Source organism: Denticeps clupeoides, chromosome 5 (assembly GCF_900700375.1).
Source record: "Denticeps clupeoides chromosome 5, fDenClu1.1, whole genome shotgun sequence".
NCBI lineage: Eukaryota > Metazoa > Chordata > Actinopteri > Clupeiformes > Denticipitidae > Denticeps > Denticeps clupeoides.
In genome coordinates, this window is record NC_041711.1 from 33,977,138 (window position 1) to 33,997,133 (window position 19,996).

General features: G+C 45.7%; 1 pseudogene; it reads left to right on the top strand.

Moving 5' to 3' along the window:
• The window catches only part of LOC114789852 (integrin alpha-10-like), a 20,718-nt pseudogene extending 758 nt beyond the window's left edge, over window positions 1–19,960 (top strand).
• The last annotated feature ends 36 nt before the right edge of the window (window positions 19,961–19,996 follow it).

Consider the following 19,996-nt stretch of genomic DNA (forward strand, 5'->3'; position numbering starts at 1 on the left):
AGTTAAATGCTCTTAATAACCTTAATACAAGTTATTAATACAGACCCGGCCGGGTGAAATTGACAGAAAACCCTTTCACAATTTCACAACCTCTTTCACACTCACCTTAATGTCTGGCATAATTTGGAATTTCCTCCAGAGCCGGGTTCTCTGGCACGGGGCACTAATTCAGACCGTTCCGGAACCGTGAACCCCTCCGCTTATTTAGGTTCCATCTACCGTACCGCCGGGTTGACGCTGGCACGACGTGGACGAAGAAAGAGTTCTTTGTAAGATCAGATGGCGTTTAAAGGCCGTTACATGGCGCTCTGAACGCTGGACGTGGACGTGGACGGTACGTAGGTGTTGTTTTTACGATGATGGCTTCTGCAGACCAGGCCTCTGCGATGACCAGGCGTCCCCGTGGCGTAAATGCAGAACGCAGGTGTGCGCTGGGGGATCAGGGAAGATCTCGCCGTAACCGTCCCCCCCGTCCCCCCCGTCCCCCCGTCTCTCGGCGTGGCCTCGTGTTTCAACGCTAAAACAGACCAGCGGCAGTAATTCAGCCGTGAACTTGTCCTGTGTCACGGTGTGGAGGGACGGGGAATGCGGAGGTGGGACGTCATGTATTCGAAAGATAAACGTCCTGTGCCACCGGGTTGTAGTCGTCATGACGACGCTGAGGAGAAGATGGCTGCGGCGGGGGGCATTAAACCAGAGAGGATGGAGAGAGGGCAACAGCAGGAATAACGGGGGGGAGGACGTGCGTCTCCAGTCCTGTTCTGGGGGGACTCTTCTGGTGTTTTGTTATTTTGGAGCCGTTCCCTCCCGTCCCGTCCAAGTCCTCATTGACAAAACAGTGGAATGAAAGTGGAGCCCCGTAGCGCGGGGACCACGAGACCGGGACACGGCGTAGATTAAAGTCTGTGGGAAGCGTCTTGGGGCTTTGGCCTCCGTTCTGGCGTGGAGACCGTGATGGGGCTGCCGCCACGTTGGAGGAACGTTCCGTATGAAGCACCGGTCTGTGTGTTCTAACAGAGGTCCTCTATGCTCCCCCCGTCCCGCCCAGAACGTCCACTGCCGGCTTCCAGACGTGAGTTGCGGTGTTCTTGCTGTAAATGTACGCGCTGCGGGTTTAGTCTTCATTTCTCCGCCCTCTCAGGCCTGTGCGAGAGCTTCAACATCGACGTGAAGCGGCCACGGATCTTCAGTGGGCCAGAAGACGCGCTGTTCGGCTTCACCGTGCTCCAGCACGAGGCGGGCGGGGAGAAGTCGTGAGTTGTGAACATTCCCATCACTGTGGGCTTCATTGTGCTCACATGTTCTTCAAGAAAAGACACTCATTTCATTTAAGTTGATTGTTGTCAGTTCAACTGTCTTCATGACCAAAGAAAATGTATAAAGTTTTATATCATTGGGACGGACTGATGCTTCATCTTGTTGTGCAGGATGCTGGTTGGAGCTCCCTGGGATGGCCCTCCCAATAACAGAAAAGGAGATGTTTACAGATGCATGCTGGGAAATGAGAGGAACTCAAATTGCTCCAAGGTCAACCTTGGTAATAAACACTGCAAATCTACCTCTATACACACACACACACACACACACACACACAATACATGATAATAATGATATAAAATCTATTTAGTCTATTTATGTGTATATTATCTGGACAGGTGAAGCCGCTTTGCAGAATCTTACACGGAACCTAAAAAACTCTCACCTGGGGATGACACTAACGCCAGATTCACCTGACGGCTTCCTGGTGAGCATATATATATCAAATATAATGGTATTTATACACTTCACTACTGAACTGCTGAACGACTAAATAAAAAACCAAACTAAGTTTATGCCCACTGTTCATATATATAACTAATTAATTACACAGTCAGAAACAGATAAATTATGGGAGTTAAGTCCACAGCATTGCTCAAACCTTGGCTTGTTTGGTGAGATTTGGTCGATCTGACCATTTTATTTGTATAGAAATGTAGCAGGAATGCTGAGGGAACTAATAAACCGTGGAGTCATGGTGGCTTTATGTGAGTCACTGTGAGTTTATATATTTGTGTGTCTATACGTGTTCCAGAGTGTGTGAATGTGCGCATTTTATGCTCATGACTGTCTGTGATCCAGAAATCCCCGACCCTCTGCTCACCTGACCACCGCTGTCCTCTCAACCACACTGTGGGCTGATAAACGTTCAGTGACGTGTGGACACCCACTTTAAACGGCTGTTCTTCTTCAACTTCTTTCGGCTGCTCCCGTTAGGGGCTGCCACAGCGGATCAGCCGGTCTGGTTGTCCACACATCCTGACACAACCCTCCCCATTTGCCCGGGTTTGGGACGCGGCACCAATAAATACACAGTCACATGCACATGGGTTACACCAAAAACCACACGCTAACATGTTAAAGTTCCCATTAAGGAACCATCAAATGCATTAATTCAATGTAGCTGAAGCATCAACGTTTACATTTATCTGACCCTCTCTTTCCAGAACAACATACCAGTTATTAGTTACAGGGACAGTCCCCCTGGAGACACTCAGGGGCAGTGGTGGCCTAGCGGTTAAGGACTGTCCCCGTAATCAATGCCGGTTCGAAACCCGTCCCCACACACTGCTCCCTGGGTGCCTTTCATGGTGCCCACTGCTCACTCAGGGTGATGGTTAAATGCTGAGGACAAATTTCACTGTGTGCACCGTGTTCTGTGCTGCTGTGTATCACAAGTGACAATGACTTCACTTTAAAGGTGCCTCCATACACTCTGTAAACTGTGATGTGAGCATCTTCATGGTCACAATCTTCATTCTTGCCAAAGTGTGTACCCCATGGCTTAGCACTGGGACCCCTTGTTATGTACTCAACTTGCTTGAATCACAGTAGCCACATGCTTTGCTTCTTGAATCTTTGCTGTGGATCTGTGTTTAGTTTTCAGACATATTAGCATGGATGAAATAACCATGTCCTCTACGAGACTGATTCCATGGCCATCCTCCCCAAAACCCATCTATGCCTCACAACACCTCTTCAGGTTCTCTGCCTTGTGGGGAACATTGTCCAGAATCCCTAGGCAGGAGGAAATCACATTCTTGCCGTAGTTCCCCCATGGTGGAACAAGCTACACAGAACCAGTCCAACAAGCTCTTTAAGGCGTGCTGTGGCGTAATTAACACCAATTTAATTATCTGTGCCTCATCCTGCTTGATCTCCTTGCACTTTTTCCCTGCTAAAATGATTAGATCTTTGTTCTAAAGCTAGATCTTTGTTCATTTGAAGTTTGTCTTGGGGGGAAAAATGAATGTAAAAATGATGATAGTCCCACTGGTCTATACAAACCACAAGCAGGGTCCTCTGAAGGACAGAGCTGGAACACGCCAGATCTCGAGCTGAGCTGCGACTAACTGGACTACAGGGAACACTTGTCACTTGTGTGTGTTTCATCCACAGCGTGCCAGTCACTTCGCTTTGGAACCAGAGTCACAGCATTGTTGTTATGATGCACGGAGCTGACCGAGCAGCCCGCCACACACACCCATGTGCCTCTACGTCGCATAAAATGCTTAAAATGTATCTGTGTGTGAGCTGTGTGTGTTTTGGACTGTCTGCTCCTGTGGTTGGCGCTATAACAGGATCGGAATGTGACTGGCCCTTTGTAATAACAGGCCTGGCAAAAGCCATAACACCTCTTTCCCTCTCCTTTCAGCTCCTTTTTTCCAACCCTCTGCATCCCTCTGTCTGTCATCTGCCTCTTCTGTGTCTTAGTGGCACTAGGGGTCTTTGTAATGACAGGACATGGAAAACCCGGATGAAGGTTTTCTTTTTTCTGTGGCTCTCTGTGTCCTTTGTCCTCTCAAGACCTTCACCTGTGAACGTCTCCTCCTGTTTCTCCTGGATTTTACTTGCACTTTTATCTTCTGGTATGTTTTCTCTCTCTCTCAAATCTCTCCATCTCTTATTTTTGTAGTCCCTAGTTGGTTTGGAAGTCAAATACATTGCTTTCCTTTGAAGTCATAAAAGTTTGGTTTATGAGATTTTTCTCTGTCAGTTCAGACCCGTTTCATTTGAAATGACTTCATTGTCACTGTGGCTTTCAGCTCTGCAAAAGCATTTATGGCATTTACCAACATTTGTCAACAATTGTCCGCCTTTAGAACATTACTTTCCCCCTCCAGCTCATGTTAACCTCCTCTTGGTCTGGGTTCACTTCACGCCATAGACTTTTATTGGCCTGTCCACGCTAAGGGTTATGGCTTCTCTTTAATTGGCCAAAATCTGCTCTGACAGTGGCTAACAAAACCAGCAGATTTGTGATGGCGAGCTCCACTGCACACAATTCATCAGACTTTCTGTAGAAAAATATTTCTGCAGAGTTGGTGTCTGACAAGGGCAGCATGTTAAACCAAGAGCTTGCATGTGTGGATGGAGCGGCTGATAATCCCCATTTCTTCCCCCCACAGGCCTGTGCTCCTTTATGGTCACAGGAGTGCGGTACATCTGTGTTCAGTACAGGGATCTGTGCTTCTGTTGCTGATGACATGGAGCCCAGAGAGACCATCGCACCCACAGCACAAAGTATGTGACCCAGCATACAACCTTAATATCTATTAAAGCACAAATCAGTACAATCAAAAGCAAAATCGAAAGTTTTCCAGCACGTAGTCAGACATACCACTGATATAATCAAATGCTTATGCATTTATTCCAAATTATTGCATTTTTTTTATATATATATATATGCATTTGTATGTGCAGGATGTACCACCTACATGGACATAGTTATAGTGCTGGATGGATCCAACAGTATCTACCCCTGGTACGAAGTACAAAACTTCCTCAGCAACATTCTCAGCAAGTTCCACATCAGCCCTGAACAGATGCAGGTGTGTACTATCTGTGTATGTCTGTGCATGTGTATGTGCGTTATATATGAGAATTAGAAGGTCTTTTTGAGCAGTGGATGAGTATACAGTCTGGCCAAAAGTTTTGAGAATTACACAAATACTGCTTTTCACAAAGTTTGCCACTTCTGTTTTTTTTTTTTTTTTTTGCATATGAGTGATCAGTGAGGTCCCTCTTTGCCATGAAAAGTTAATCCCCCCAAAAAACATTTCCACTAAACATTTCAGCCCTGCTGAGATCATTTCAGTGATCGTCTCATTAACACAAGTGAGAGTGTTGATGAGCACAAGGCTGGAGATCATTCTGTCCAACCTGCAGGGAGACAGGTTTACATTTACATTTACATTTACGGCATTTGGCAGACGCCCTTATCCAGAGCGACTTACAACGTGCTTTCAAGTTACCATGGATGAAGAGATCAATTCCGGTTCACTAGGACCCCAACTATGAATACATCTATTTTATTCACTCTGTTGTAGATTCTGTACACAAAGTTCGACAACAAGAAAATTACAATTTAATCTAAATCTTCTCTAAAGAGGAAGGTGTTGAGCTGCCGTGTGAAGGTGCTCAGTGACTGAGCTGGAAGTTCATTCCACCACCGAGGGGCCAAGACGGAGAAGAGTCTAGATGAGCGTCTTCCTTTTACCTTCAGAGATGGAGGGACCAGGCGAGCAGTACTGGAGGCTCGGAGTATACGAGGTGCAGTGCGAGGTGTAATAAGGGCTGTGAGGTAGGATGGTGCTACTCCATGTCTGGCTTTGTAGGCCAGCATCAGTATTTTGAACCTGATGCGTGCAGCTACTGGGAGCCGGTGGAGGGACGTAGCAGAGGGGCGGTGTGGAGAACTTGGGAAGGTTGAAGATCAGTCGTGCTGCTGCATTTTGTAGTAGTTGTAGAGGTCGGATGGTACACAGTGGTAGACCAGCTAGAAGGGAGTTGCAGTAGTCCAGTCGTGAGATTACCAAGGACTGAACCAGTAGTTGGGTGACCTGGGTTGACAGATAAGGGCGGATTCGTCTGATATTGTAGAGAAGGAATCTACATGAGCGGGAGTTCAAGGGTGTCAAGAAGGGCAGCACAGAAGCCACTTCTCTCGAAGGAAAACATCAAGACCAGACGGATATTCTGGAAAAAGTGCAGGGTTCGGACTGCTGAGGACTGGGGGTAAAGTCATTTTCTCTGATGAAGCCCCTTTCTGATTGTTTGGGGCATCTGGAAAAATGATTGTCTGGAGAAGACAAGGTGAGATCTACCATCAGTCTCGTGCCAACAGTAAAGCATCCTGAGACCATTCATGTGTGTGTCTGCTTCTCATCCAAGGGAGTGGCCTGACAACACGGCCATGAATAAAGAATGGTACCAAAAAACAACAACTTCTCCCAACCATCCAAGAACAGTTTGGTGAAGAAAAATCCCTTTTCCAGCATGATGGAGCACCGTGCCATAAGGCCACAGTGAGAACTAAGTGGGTCGGGCGGGGAAGAAAACATTGAAATTTTGGGTCCATGGCCAGGAAACTCCCCGGACTTTAATCCAATTGAGAATCCCCAACAGGCAAGAGGACAAACAAAAACCCACAAATTCTGACAAACTCCAAGCATGGATTACGAAGGAACGGGTCGCCGTCAGTCAGGATTTGGCCCAGAAGTTGATTGACAGCATGTCAGGGCGAATTGCAGAGGTCTTGAAAAGAAGTGCCGACACTGCGAATATTGACTCTTTGCATAAACGGATAAAAAGCTTGTAATTATACTTCGAAACAGCACAGAAACAACTGACAAAACGATCTAAAAAAACTGAAGCATCAATCTTTATGAAGACCAGTATTTGTGTCATCCTCAAAACAACTGCATAATTTAGGTACCTCAATTTTCCGCAGATTAACGGGTATAATTGACCAAAATTGTTTTTAAATCAGTGAGAACATAACCAGTATTCCCAGGAATGAAATGTGTCTAAATACCTGCCTCAGCCTTCATCACATGCACGAACAGTAAAATGTGAATGAAGGCACTGGAGCAGAATGGGTGTGTGCACGTGAGAGTGTAAGAGAGAGAGAGAGGCAGTCAGTAGCTCCTTGCAGGCGAGACAGGATGGTGAAGAGGAAATTCCTCAGAATCTGAGAATACCTCAAAGCTGTGTTTGTGCAGCAGAGGGCACAGTGCTGGACCATGTGTGGCTCCTTCACAGCAACAGGAAGACCTGAAAGAGAAAGAGAGAGAGTCATTTCTATACATCAGAAGAGGATGAAAGTGCCCGGATCAAAGCTTCCCGTCTTATTTTCATCAATGAGTCAAATTCTTGTCATATGTGTGCTATGTGTGCCTGTGTGTATTTTGTAGGTGGGGGTCCTGCAGTATGGTGAAATTTCAGTGCACGAGTGGTCTCTCAGGGACTATCAGTCGACAGAGGAAGTGGTGGAAGCTGCCAAGAATATCAGCCGTCAAGAAGGGCGGGAAACTCGCACCGCCTACGCCATCCAAATGGCCTGGTAAGGTTGTCTCCATCATGAATACATGCATTCCTCCGTATCTGTGTGTCTGCACAGACATTCTGTGATCAAAACACGGCCCATCGTCCAACCTCTGGTGTCCCCAGCAGCACGGCTTCAGCATGTTGGCGTGGGGAGCACGTTCTGGGGGCAATGCAGCTGAAACCCCACTGCTGGCAGAACACACACAATCCATTGGAATGACATCTAGAAACCGCGGCCCTGCGTGGTTTTCGTCGAATTCCCCATGTGCTTCCAAGGCTGCGATCTAACCCCACTGCTGCAGCTCAGTTTCTGGAAATCTGGCCCCTCCGGCCATGCGCTCGCACACCCACACGCAGCTGCAGACGATGCGCGCTAGATGCTGCACCGACGGCGCTGGCTCAGCACTGCTGCAGGTGTGGTTACTGTACTGAGCCATTAAAGCTGTAGAAACACACATCTCACGGCACTGTGTGTATAATACACACACGCACACACACATAACTCAAATCTTACAGTTATTAATCATACAAATATGAAATGGGTGATGGGTGGTGGTGTGTGAGCTGATCGATACGGACTTCAAACCGGCGCTGTCACAGGTCGGACCCACGTGCCTGCAGTGAAAGTGCGGTGTAGTAAACCCCGCTGTGCTTTACAACCGAGACACAGCTCAGTCGGCCTATAAAACACTCGCTGGCGCGGTGTTCCCCTCCTAAAACCGGACATTTTCTCTTGACTTGAGTGACAGGGAGCCACACATTGAGCTGCTGGTTAAAGTCGTATTTGTTTATTTGAACTTCTGGCCTGTTGCATATGGTGCATATGGTGCATATGGTGCATATGGTGCATATGGTGCATATGGTGCATATGGTGCATGTGGTGCATACAGCATAGCAGGATGCAGGAATGTATGGCATGTTCTACCTGCACTGCCTTATCACAAGTTCTACATAGTAGATTAAATAGTTATTATCATTTTTGACGTTACCTTTATGCACTACATAATGAATGACTGGGCAATGTCATTTTTTCCAATAACTTGAAGTGTCTTAACCCCTGAAATGCTGGAAAAACAGCCTTGAAGGCCACGAAGAAGAACTCTGTTCCCCTGGCTTTTTCACAGTTTTTATTTGTTTCTGTTTTTTCTCCGTCCATTTCATGTCCCATTGCATTACTCATGTTTCTATTTTTTCCTCTGTCCTAACATCCCAAGTCCTGCTTGTCACCTTTCTGTTGTTCAGTCTGTATTTTATGGCTTTCTTAATCACACCTTAATTCACTCTGACCCTCCCTGTACCGTCCTATTCCTCTCTTTCAAATTCTCTCCCTTTCTGTCCCCTGCCCCCCTTCTTTCTTCTGGCCTCTGTGTTCTTCACTCTGCCCGTGGCCTTGTCCCCCCCCTCGTCCCTGGCTGACTGTGTAATTAGCTGGCTGTCTGTGGGGGGAAAGTGGGTTGTTTTTAACTCTGGCTTTCTTGCGGCCAGCCGCCATGTTATATTTAGCCCCGGGCTGGACGGCCTCCCGTAAATGACTGAGTTGACTAACGTTGACTCTGCTACCCAGAGTTGCCTGTAAAACGCGGGTCAAAATTTGACAAACAGGGTGGAGTCTCCTGAGGGTGTGTGTGCATTTGACTTGGTGCAGAGATAGATCCTTGAAGAAGCTGTATATTCACAACAATTTAACAAAAAAAATCCTCATTTCAACAAAATATTACAATAGGTAGATATTAAAGCAAATGTAAGTGAGTGGTTGTGGAAGTGTAAGAACATCCATTACAAGCGTAATTTAATGGCTGCGCAACTTTATGTACGTATTTCATCAAAATAACCCCTCGTCTTTATCACAGCAGTTCATATTCATTTCCAGCTATTTTTGGAAAGAACTTCAGACCAAAACACCCCCAGCACCATTTCAATCATGCAGAGTGTATGTCAGTGTGCTAAACACACCCCTGACGTGAAGCATCCAGGAGGGTGCTAGTAGCCTAGTGGGTAACACACTCGCCTATGAACCAGAAGACCCAGGTTCAAACCCCACTTACTACTAGAGTGTCCCTGAGCAGGACACTTAACCCTGAGTGTCTCCAGGGGGGGACTCTCCCTGTAACTACTGATTGTAAGTCGCTCTGATAAATGCTGTAAATGTAAATTATTTGTTACTATGGACTATTGTATTGTTTGTCTATTTATTTATTGATTTTTAGCCAGTGGTGGGTCCTAATTTCTGGCCTGTAGCAGTTTGAAGAATATTATATGTTTGTCATACATGACAACTTACTGTTTTCTCTGCTTTCTAAAGCACAGAGGCATTCAGCCCAGAAAGAGGTGCGAGGGAAGGAGCCACCAAGGTCATGATCGTGGTGACGGACGGGGAGTCGCACGATGGAGAGGAGCTTCCAGAAGCGCTGGCCGAGTGTGAGCAGCGCAACATCACCAGATACGCCATAGCTGTGAGTAGGCAACCATCAGAATGGACTTACATCTGTGTGTGATTTTCAGTTTAGAGATGAAAATCTTGTTTTTCATCTCAGGTGCAATTAGTGAAGACTTATTATTTGCATAAGTAAAAATTGACCACACCCCCCACACCCCCTGCTTATGAGTGGTGGATAATTGAAAAATCTATTGTAAATGATGCATAGCCGCACCCTTCAAATCCGCCACCATCTCAGCCCAAATGAAATGATTTTAAAAATAGCTGCTTGGAGAGCCACAGAGACCCACCCAGAAACCCCATATTTGTGGTGCGAGGAGCGGATGGGTGGGTGGCAGCGTGGTGGCAGTGTCAGGTGGCGGAGCAACTCACAGCGTCCCCGTCTCTCTACATCAAATGCTGCATCGGAGAGACAAAAGCAGTCATGGCGAAGGCCGGACAGCTGCGGCGGGTGGTTCCCTGGAGGTCGCCCAGCCATGTGGTCGGCAGCTTCGTACCACTGCAGGTCCTCCGTTCCTGCTTTGGCTGATGTACGCTTCCGTAACGTACGTATCAGCAACATCTCGGCGTGGCCGCAGGAATGTTGCAGAACGCACATTTCTATTTCAAGGACAATGGATGTGGGATCATTTGCTATAAAGCAGGGTTGTAGGTTTCCTGTTGTTTTTTTGCCGATTTTTGTTGCTACCTGTGGCTTCTGGCAAAGCTTCAATGCACAAAATCTCAGCTTCTCAAGAACGCCAAGCGTAACACTTCCGAGAAAGAAATGACCCAACATATAAACCAGACAGAACGGCCTACGTCCCTCAGTCTGGGATCTGGTGGCTTTGCTCCTTTTTTGGGAGCTTACTGTGTGCGTTGCTCAATTAAATGTTGGTTCGTTTGAACGGAGACGGGGACTGAGCTCCTTTCACGGTCTCCTGTCATGGGCTGTCCGTGTCGGGAATTTTGTGTCTCTTCTTTCTTGCAGGACTCGAGGACACACACGCATACACACTGCCTTTCGTTTCCTGTGTCCAGCAGAGTAAATATGGTCGTGCCTTCAATCCACATCTCAAGGTTCACAGGACATAATGATGATTTTTATGGAATGCCAGATGGAGCATATTTTTTTGTATTTTTGCTATGACAGGAAAAAACGAGGATTCAGGAGAGGCAGAAGAAACAAGCTCACAAGAACAACACAGTTAGAGCTGAAGCTGTGTTTTAAGCATTAATGGAAAGAGTGGGACAAGCTTGTACTGATGTAAAAACATTACTGAAATTGGCCTGGTCTGTTTCTGATGCTGACATGAGTGTGTATGTGTGTTTGGGTGTAGATAGAACCTCACTATTTACTAGGAGACTTGTCCTGTGTGTGGAAGACGCCACTTTTTCAGGGTTCATTCTTCATCTACAGTGCTGAAACGTTGTCCAGGACGGAGACAGACCATTTCGTGAAAGGCTGCTCCTCTAACAACCAATAACATCTTTTATTCTGCATCTGCTACACATTTATATTTACAGCATTTAGCAGATACAGAGACACTTACAATCAGTAGCTTGGAGACACTCAGGGACAAGTAGGTAGTAAGTGGGGTTTCAAGCTGGGACTTTCTGGGACTTTAGGTTAATAGGCGAGTGTGTTACCCACTAGGCTACTGTCACCTTAATCAAGGGTTATATCACCTTGAATTCTTAACCCCTTAATATCCCCTTTTCATATCCGTGTTCCTTGTGTTCAGCGTGTTAATACAGATACTGAATAATTACGATAAGCTACGGTGTTGTGCGGTTAAGGACATTCCTAGTGCTGTGACAGGCGCAGGGAGATACTGCCAGCTGCCGTCACCCAGGCTTTAGGATCTTTGGTCAGAGGAATGTACCATGTAGCTTCCATGCCTGTACATTCCCCCTTTCCCTCTGCTTTCCATGTCCCTGCTGAGCTTGTGGGTTTGACAGTCTGTGGTGCCTCTTGGGGGTTTCAGATTGAGTGAACAGATTCGTTGGATGAGAGAAGGCTGTTCATGGATCGGAACGATCAGCGGACAGCTGGTGCAAGCGTTGTCCATGTTGTCTACGGGAAAGTCATGTTTTGTCTTCTACGAGCTGTGTGGAGGTGGTGTCAGGCCCCTTCTCCAATCTTTTCATCTGTTTCCCTCTTTAAGCAACTGTGTGGGTGTTGCTGAATGTTCATATGAAGATGTTTATGTCCTCTGGTTTGCACACTGTATTCATGAGAGGATATCTGTTATTGTCCTTGTTGGATTTGTTTTATGGAGATTGGAGATGTTCTCTGTTCTCCTTTCCTCAGGTACTGGGTCACTACATCCGTAGGCAGCAGGATCCAGAGACCTTTATTAATGAGATAAAGTACATCGCCAGCGACCCAGATGAGAAGTATTTCTTTAACGTGACAGATGAGGCTGCACTCAATGACATTGTAGACGCCCTGGGGGACCGCATCTTCAGTCTGGAAGGTGAGAAGAGGCACTGGACTGACAAAAAAGATACCATGTAAAAACCAACCAGCAACACAGTCTCTCTAGTAAACCATGTTGTAGGACCCATGTAGTTCATAAATGTAGTCAAATACAAGTGGAAGGTGGCTTGGTACATTACATTTTTGGGACATGGGGGCAGGAGGAGGAAGAGGTTTTTTTGTGAAGATGGTGTATGATGTCACCTAGCCTGTAAGGGAGTGGACATTTGTGAAAAGGTGAAGAGGTAAAGAGAAATTGTGCATGTGCAGGAAGAAGGATGCTCCACCTTAATTCTAGAGAAGGAAGGAAGGGGGGCTTCAGGGTGAGGAACAGCAGAGAAAGATGTGTTGGTGATGGTAGAACCTGGGGCTCCTGAGGGAGGTCGTGTATGAAGCAGCCATATAATGCTGTGGTTTTGTATGTGTTTATTAAAATAATAGAGAATATTTGTATATTTTTGTATGACAGGAACACTTGGATACAACAAGAGCTCATTTGTGATGGAAATGTCTCAGATTGGCTTCTCCACACATATCCTTGATGTAAGTAAAGCTGGATTTGGGATTAGATGAGTTTTTTCTGTTTATGCAACAAAGCTCTTAGATAATCCACAAATACAACATCATTGGCAGAAATAATGTCAGAACTGGACTCTTTTTATATAATTTTTTGGATCAAGGGCTGTCCTGGATCGTTCCTGGGAATAGTTTTGGGGATTTTGTCCAATAGAAACACTAACCTTTTCATTAGTTAATTAATTATTATTAAATTAGTTATTTTCCAAGCATGGAGTCGATGAAAAAAAAAATGATTCTCATCTTTGTGCTTTTTGGTACTACAGGATGGTATCCTCTTTGGGATGGTAGGGGCGTATGACTGGGAGGGAGGGGTGCTGAAGCAGACCAGGAACGGTGACATTGTGCCCTCCCGTGAGGCATTTGAGAGCGAGTTCCCTCTGGAGCTGAAGAACCACGCCGCTTACCTGGGTAAAACTCTGCCTGGCTGAAAAACCTTTCACACACATTCGGTGTGTGTGTCTGTGCTGTGTTGTATAGAATCTTTACACAAGTGCTGCAGAGGGAGGAAACTGTTTATTTCATTACACGTGTCTGCTGTGTGTTGTAGGTTACACCGTGTCCTCAGTCACAGTTGGCGATTGGAAGAGGTTGTATGTTGCTGGAGCGCCACGGTTCAAACACAAAGGAAAAGTCATCTTGTTTGACCTCAGTGTCTATGGGGACGTTATCATCTCACAGGCCCTGAATGGAGAGCAGGTTTATTTATCTGTCTTTACTTCTTTTCTGTTAAAACCGTTGTTATTTGCTCATGATTGATCATCATTGTTGATTATTAAATAGCTGATATTTGAGCTAGACATAAAATGCACTTTCACACAGGAGCAATATAAAATTTATAATAACCTTTTAATAACCTATTTTCCACAATCACAGTCAGGAAGACTGTGCACTGAATGATGCTATATTCAATATAAGTTCATTTTTGTCAATATATTCATACCTATTTATTCCTCTCCTTCTTGATAATCATGTCAGTGTAAAAAAATAGTAAATTCCATTTACATTACATTTACATTTACATTTTACAGCATTTATCAGACGCCCTTATCCGGAGCGACTTACAATCAGTAGTTACAGGGACAGTCTCCCTGGAGCCACTCAGGGTTAAGTGTCTTGCTCAGGGGAAATGATGGTTGTAGGCGGGGATTTGAACCTGGGTCTTCTGGTTCATAGACGAGTGTGTTACTTACTAGGCTACTACCACCACATTTTAAGCAATTCCATGCTTAAAATGTTCCAATTACAAGCAATTACCATGAGCAATCATGTTCACATGCATGTTCACATTATACCAATGAAAAGTTCTGAACTTTCTCACATCAGATTGGCTCGTATTAAGGCAGTGAGGTGTGCGGGTGTGGATGTAGACCATGATGGGATAACTGATGTTCTGCTGGTGGCTGCGGCCCATGTTCCTTGGTGCTGGGAACAAGGAGACTGGGAGGGTTTATATGTACAGTCTAGATGGGGTGAGTTCAGACCCACATAGGGTATGCATAGACCAACCCACCAGACAGAACTGTTCATTTATTCACTGTTGTTATTTAGAAATTAATTTCCCCTTTTTATCAAATATGATCTACCAAATAAGATTTACTCCAAAAATCTGCCACAGGACCAATTTCTCCTAATGGGACTCTGCGGTCTCAGCCAAAGGCCCAAGATGCCCGCTTTGGTTATGCCATGGCTGTAGCACCTGACCTCAACCAGGATGGCTATGCTGACCTGCTGGTTGGGGCACCACTAGAGGATAACCACCAGGGAGCGTTGTATGTTTACCATGGTGATGAGTTTACATCATCCACAGTATAAACAGGCAAGCTCAACAAGACATATGTTCCATTTCTCTCTGTGTGGTCCCCTTTCTCTCTTCAGCCATAATCGCTCTTTCTTTCTGTTTGACTGCAGAGAATCCCAGGTTCTACTCTTTCTCCTGGGCTTCAGTACTTTGGTCGGAGTGTCAGCTCACAGATAGATCTGGATGGAGATGACCTGCTGGATCTGTCAGTTGGCGCCCAGGGCAATGCCATTCTTCTTAGGTATCAGTGCATCAACACCAATTAACCCTGGGCCTCCCATTTTCACCATTGCTAAAATCTTTTTTAATTGTCTCTCTCTAGCTCTCGCAGCATCGTCCAGATCAATGTGAGTCTGTCCTTCCAGCCTCACTCTATAACGTCATCCAGAAGAACCTGGCCAACAGGGTGGGCGAGAATCAGCCTGCGTCACTGCCGTGGCTTGTTTTCATCACTAATTCACGCTTCCCCCATGCCAACAGAATCAACTTGGTACTTACACAGTTCTTCCTCAACCTAGGGAAACATTTCTCATTAATATTCATGAATATTTCATGTCAGACCATTTGCATCATGTCCCCGTCCCTTCCCTGAGCAGAAGCTGCAAGTCAAAGCCTTGCTGGATGACTGGAAGTTCTCCACACGGGCGCTGTTTGACAAGAACTCCCAGAGGCAGACCATGAACTGGGGTTTGGGTTCGCGTTGGGGAGACTGTGTGCCATGACCTGCCCTTCCATGTGTTTGTGAGTCAGCGTTACATTTACATTTACAGGATTTACCAGACGCCCTTACAACCAGTAGTTACAGGGACAGTCCCCCCCTGGAGACACTCAGGGTTAAGTGTCTTGCTCAGGGACACGATGGTAGTAAGTGGGGTTTGAACCTGGGACTTCTGGTTCACAGGCGAGTGTGTTACCCACTAGGCTACTAGCACCTTTAGCATCACTTTCTGTTCAGATATATCATCCACTCTACACAATAGACTTGTTCATTCTTGTGTCTTTCCAGTAATGCTGTCAAGATTCACACTTAAATTTAAGTGTGGCATGAAAAATATTTTACATTTACGTTTTAAAAATATTTTAATATGAAGCAGAATTTAATTTAAGAGTGAAGTAGAGGACAGAACTAAGTGTCAACTGTGCATTTTTCTATCCTTTAATGGCTCTGTGTGACATTTTGTGCCATTCCAACTGTGGTTCTGTCTGCTTTCTGCTCTAATAGGACACAGCAGACTACATTCGGCCAATCAGCTTCTCGCTGCGGTTCGAGATCAATGACGCTGACAGTGGCCCCGTGCTGGATGAAGGCTGGCCTACCGCACTCAAGCAGTTTGTGAGCACTGCTGGCCACTGCCTAATTACACACAATAAAGTATAAAGAGAACAAAGAAAAAGAACAGAAGGCATGCCAGTCTCATAAAATGTCTCATTTCAAACAGATACAGAAAGATACGTTTTATAAATGCGTACTGGTTTGTGTCCACGTCTTTAATCTACTAGTTTTTATTTAATGTGCTTTTTCTTCATTTCTTGCATAGATCCCTTTCTTCAAAGACTGTGGGGAAGATGATATCTGTGTGACCGACCTTGTGCTACAGGCCCAGATGGACATCAGTGGGACGAGGGTACCACGATTTAACCTGATAAGTTTTTTATGAAGGCCTCACCAGCCACAGAATGAATATTTGCTGGTCCTGTACACAGAATGGAAATCTGCTGTGATGTTAATGTTGTGGACTTCCTCCACCCTTTGATTACTACCCATGTTCTATCTTTGAATGTTTTGAAGCTGTTTAGTCAAGTCACCATAGCTACAGACATGTTTGTCTCTTGGTTTTTAATGATGGCACATTTGATGCCACAAAAAGTACCAACAGAGCACTCCATGCTCAGAAAAGGAATGGAGTCTATTTCAATTCTGTAAAATCCCTTTATTGCAGCCTAAACTTCCCAAAAGCAAGAACTCCCGGTATTATACCCACTACTCACAATAAGTAGGGATATTCTGAGAGACTTAGTGGACGTCATACATACGGTGTTGGTTTCTCTTCAGACATTTTGGGGATAGAGAGGCAACTGTGTTGGGGCGATAAAAACGCCACATTTTGTGTTTTCCATGTAATGGTCTCATTGTGTAGGTGTGTACCTTATATTGGGGCCAATACCAAGAGACAATTTGGGGCCAATACCAAGAGACAATTTCTCAATGTGGCATCAACATTCAGGGGTTATAAAAAGCTGCTATTGTCAGTAAGTCATCATTCAACAGCCATGAACACACGACGGACGAGCAGCGTCACCTGGCCATGGCGTGAACTTGGTGGGACAGATTTATTGGGGGTTATATATATTAAACTATTGAAAATTGTGGTTTCTTCGCATACATTATTAGTAATATAAAAGGGAACTTTTACTTATTTCATTCAAATTCAGAGAAATAGGAAAAGCCCTCTTGTAATAACAATATCCCTAACGTATTGTGAGTATGTAAAGGTTATTCGCTGGTTAATGATATGCTATGCGCCGGTAGGCAGAAGCCCTTCGTGGTCCGCAGCCCTCGGCGACGTCTTGCTGTGGTTGTGCAGCTAGAGAACCGTCTGGAGAACGCCTACAAACACCAGCCTGACCCTTCAGTACTCTAGAAACCTGCATTCTCCAGTCTGAGCATACGGGTACTTCCACGTCCTCTGTCTTCAACACACGCCCGAGCTTCGAGTGTGATGGGAATAATCGTGTCCCTTGTCCTGTCTGCAAGGAACGAAAAACCCAGGTCAAGATCGAATGCACGGCTCTCAGCTCCAACAGCCACTCCTGCAACGTCAGCTTACCCGGTGTTCCGCTCTCAGTCCAAGGTGTGTGGACAAAGTCTGCTGAAGTGGACAGCTGTGCACCTCAGAGTCATCTCTCTCTCTCTCTCTCTCTCTCTCTCTCTCTCTCAGCTGAACCTCATGTTGGAGTTCGAGTTCAGCTGCACGTCTCTCATCAGCAAGATTCAGATGAAGCTCGAAGCGTTCAGGTGCCTGTCTTTGTCCTGTGCACATGGTGCCACTTTAATCGCACACTCCATTGAGGAAAGGACGGGAACATTCATTCTTTTTAACAGTGACAGCGTGGAGCTGGAGGAGACGCTCGCGGACAACCTTGTTCAGCTGCAGACGGTGGTACGATATGAGCCAGACCTGTTCATTACCAGGTCTGTTATCAAGCCTCCTTTTCTCAATTCTCAATTGTCCTGTTCCCTTCATCACTCTCCTGATTACACTGGATGCCAGGAGACAAGACAAAACCTGAATCATGCAGGCAATAATAAAGTCATCGTCTCGACGCCGCCCTTCCAGACAGCAACCCTCCCCATTTACCAATCCCATTCACAGTTACACGCACCCCCCGTTTACGTCAAAAGTAAAGTGGAACGTACATTTCATTCAGCCTTTTATGTTATTCATTCCTTCCAGTGAGTCCAACCTGAATCGTTATGAGGTCCATCCCACTCCGGACAGCTTCAGAGGGAACCGGGCCCGAGTTTACACACACTTCAGGGTACATTTAACCTGGGAAACCTCAGAAACACACACTGCACAATTGGCAGGTCGCTGAATGCGATTTTGTGTATACAGTTGCAGAACCTTGGCTGCTATGTGGGTCCGTAACCTGGAGCTCTGGGTAAACCTGCCCTCAGTCAGCAGCAGGAGAAGGGCTCTTCATGTCTGTAGTGGATGTCTTTTCTCATAATGTGAGTGACATGCCTCCGTCTGTTCCACGTTTGCTGAATATAGTGCACCGGTTCTAATGTACTCTGATGGCGTTTCAGGCGTCAGGTGTGAACTGCAGCATTAGAAGTGACCTGTCACAATTACAAAACAGCCAGAAAGATGTCCGTCCCCTTCATCCAGAGGACATGCTGAAGACAGAGAAGCTTGTGAGGACATGTCCATCCTCTGCACACTTCACTTGTTAATATGATGCTGTTCTTATTGCACAGATTATGTTTGCATCGTTGTAAATAGGGATACAGGAAGGGGTGCAAGACTTCAGTACTGATGATGTAGTGCACAGCGTACAGAAAAAGAACAGATCAACATACTGTTAGTGGTACCTAGTAATCTTACTTGACTGATATTGAATACTGGGATCAGTGCACCCACAGTTAATGGGTTGGCATTGCAGGAAGCTCTGACACCCTGCTGGTTGTCTGGCCTCTGATCCTGCAGAACTGCAGCAGGTCGTGGTGTGTAGAGGTGGTCTGCCAGGTCCAGCAGCTGCTCGGGGGTCAGTCGGCGCTCATCCGAATCACCAGGAGAGTTCACGACGACTTTTTCAGACAGGTGAGGCGGGAAAAGCAGCTTTAGGGAGTGGGAGAAAAACAAGGGACACCAGGCTGATGTTTCTGTTCCGTTCTCATCAGGCAAAGTTTAAAGCTGTGCAGATTGTTGGGTCCTACAGAATAGCTGCTAAAGAGTCCAGTCTGGTTACGTTGGGAAGTGCTGCCATCTGGAGGGAGGTGAGAGAATTGCAGATTTGATTTTGCATGAAACCTTCTACATTTTTGTGTTTCAGTTCTCTGTACTTAGTGAACATCAAATTCTTTCAAAAAGAAAAAGGCACAAACAGCTAATCTACTATCTCACGGGTTTTCAACCCAATTCAAATTCTGCTTCATCCATTGGTCCCTCAAGGAATTACCTACCATTGGGAACGAATTTCAAATGCTCTTATTAAATGTCAAAAACAGCCTTGACTTTGTGTGTGGTGTAGACGGTGCTGGAGGTACTGAAGGGTCGCACCATCCCCATCTCTCTATGGATCCTGATTGGCAGCATCATTGGTGGACTGCTGCTACTTGCCCTCATCATCTTCATTCTCTGGAAGGTAAAGGAATGCTTCTGCGGAAGGGAGTACCATCTTTACAACAGCAATGGAGGCTTTTATTTAAACCTCCTCAGACTCTATTTCACACACCTGACATCTGCAGATGGTACCTGATTTAAAAAAAAATTCTCATCCTCAGTTGGGCTTCTTCGCAAGAAAACAGAAAAACGATGAGAACGAGAACGTGGATGAGTGAACCCCCATCACCATGACGATTGGCTGCAAAAATGGATAAAATAAAACAAGAATGCCGCCGGCCCCTCGTCTACCTGCACTAATGGCCACAGAACATTCCAGAAGCACCGGACTTTTGGCCACAATTCCTAATCCCTCCCTCCACCCAGATTGGAAACTGGACCTCTACATTTGAGGCGAGTGGGAGAGACCCTTTGGCTTTGTAACTATGTGCATATTTCCAAAAAGTACATCTATTTAATATTCCGTCACACCACAGGATTTTTTTTTGCAGTTTTGTTCATTGTTTTGG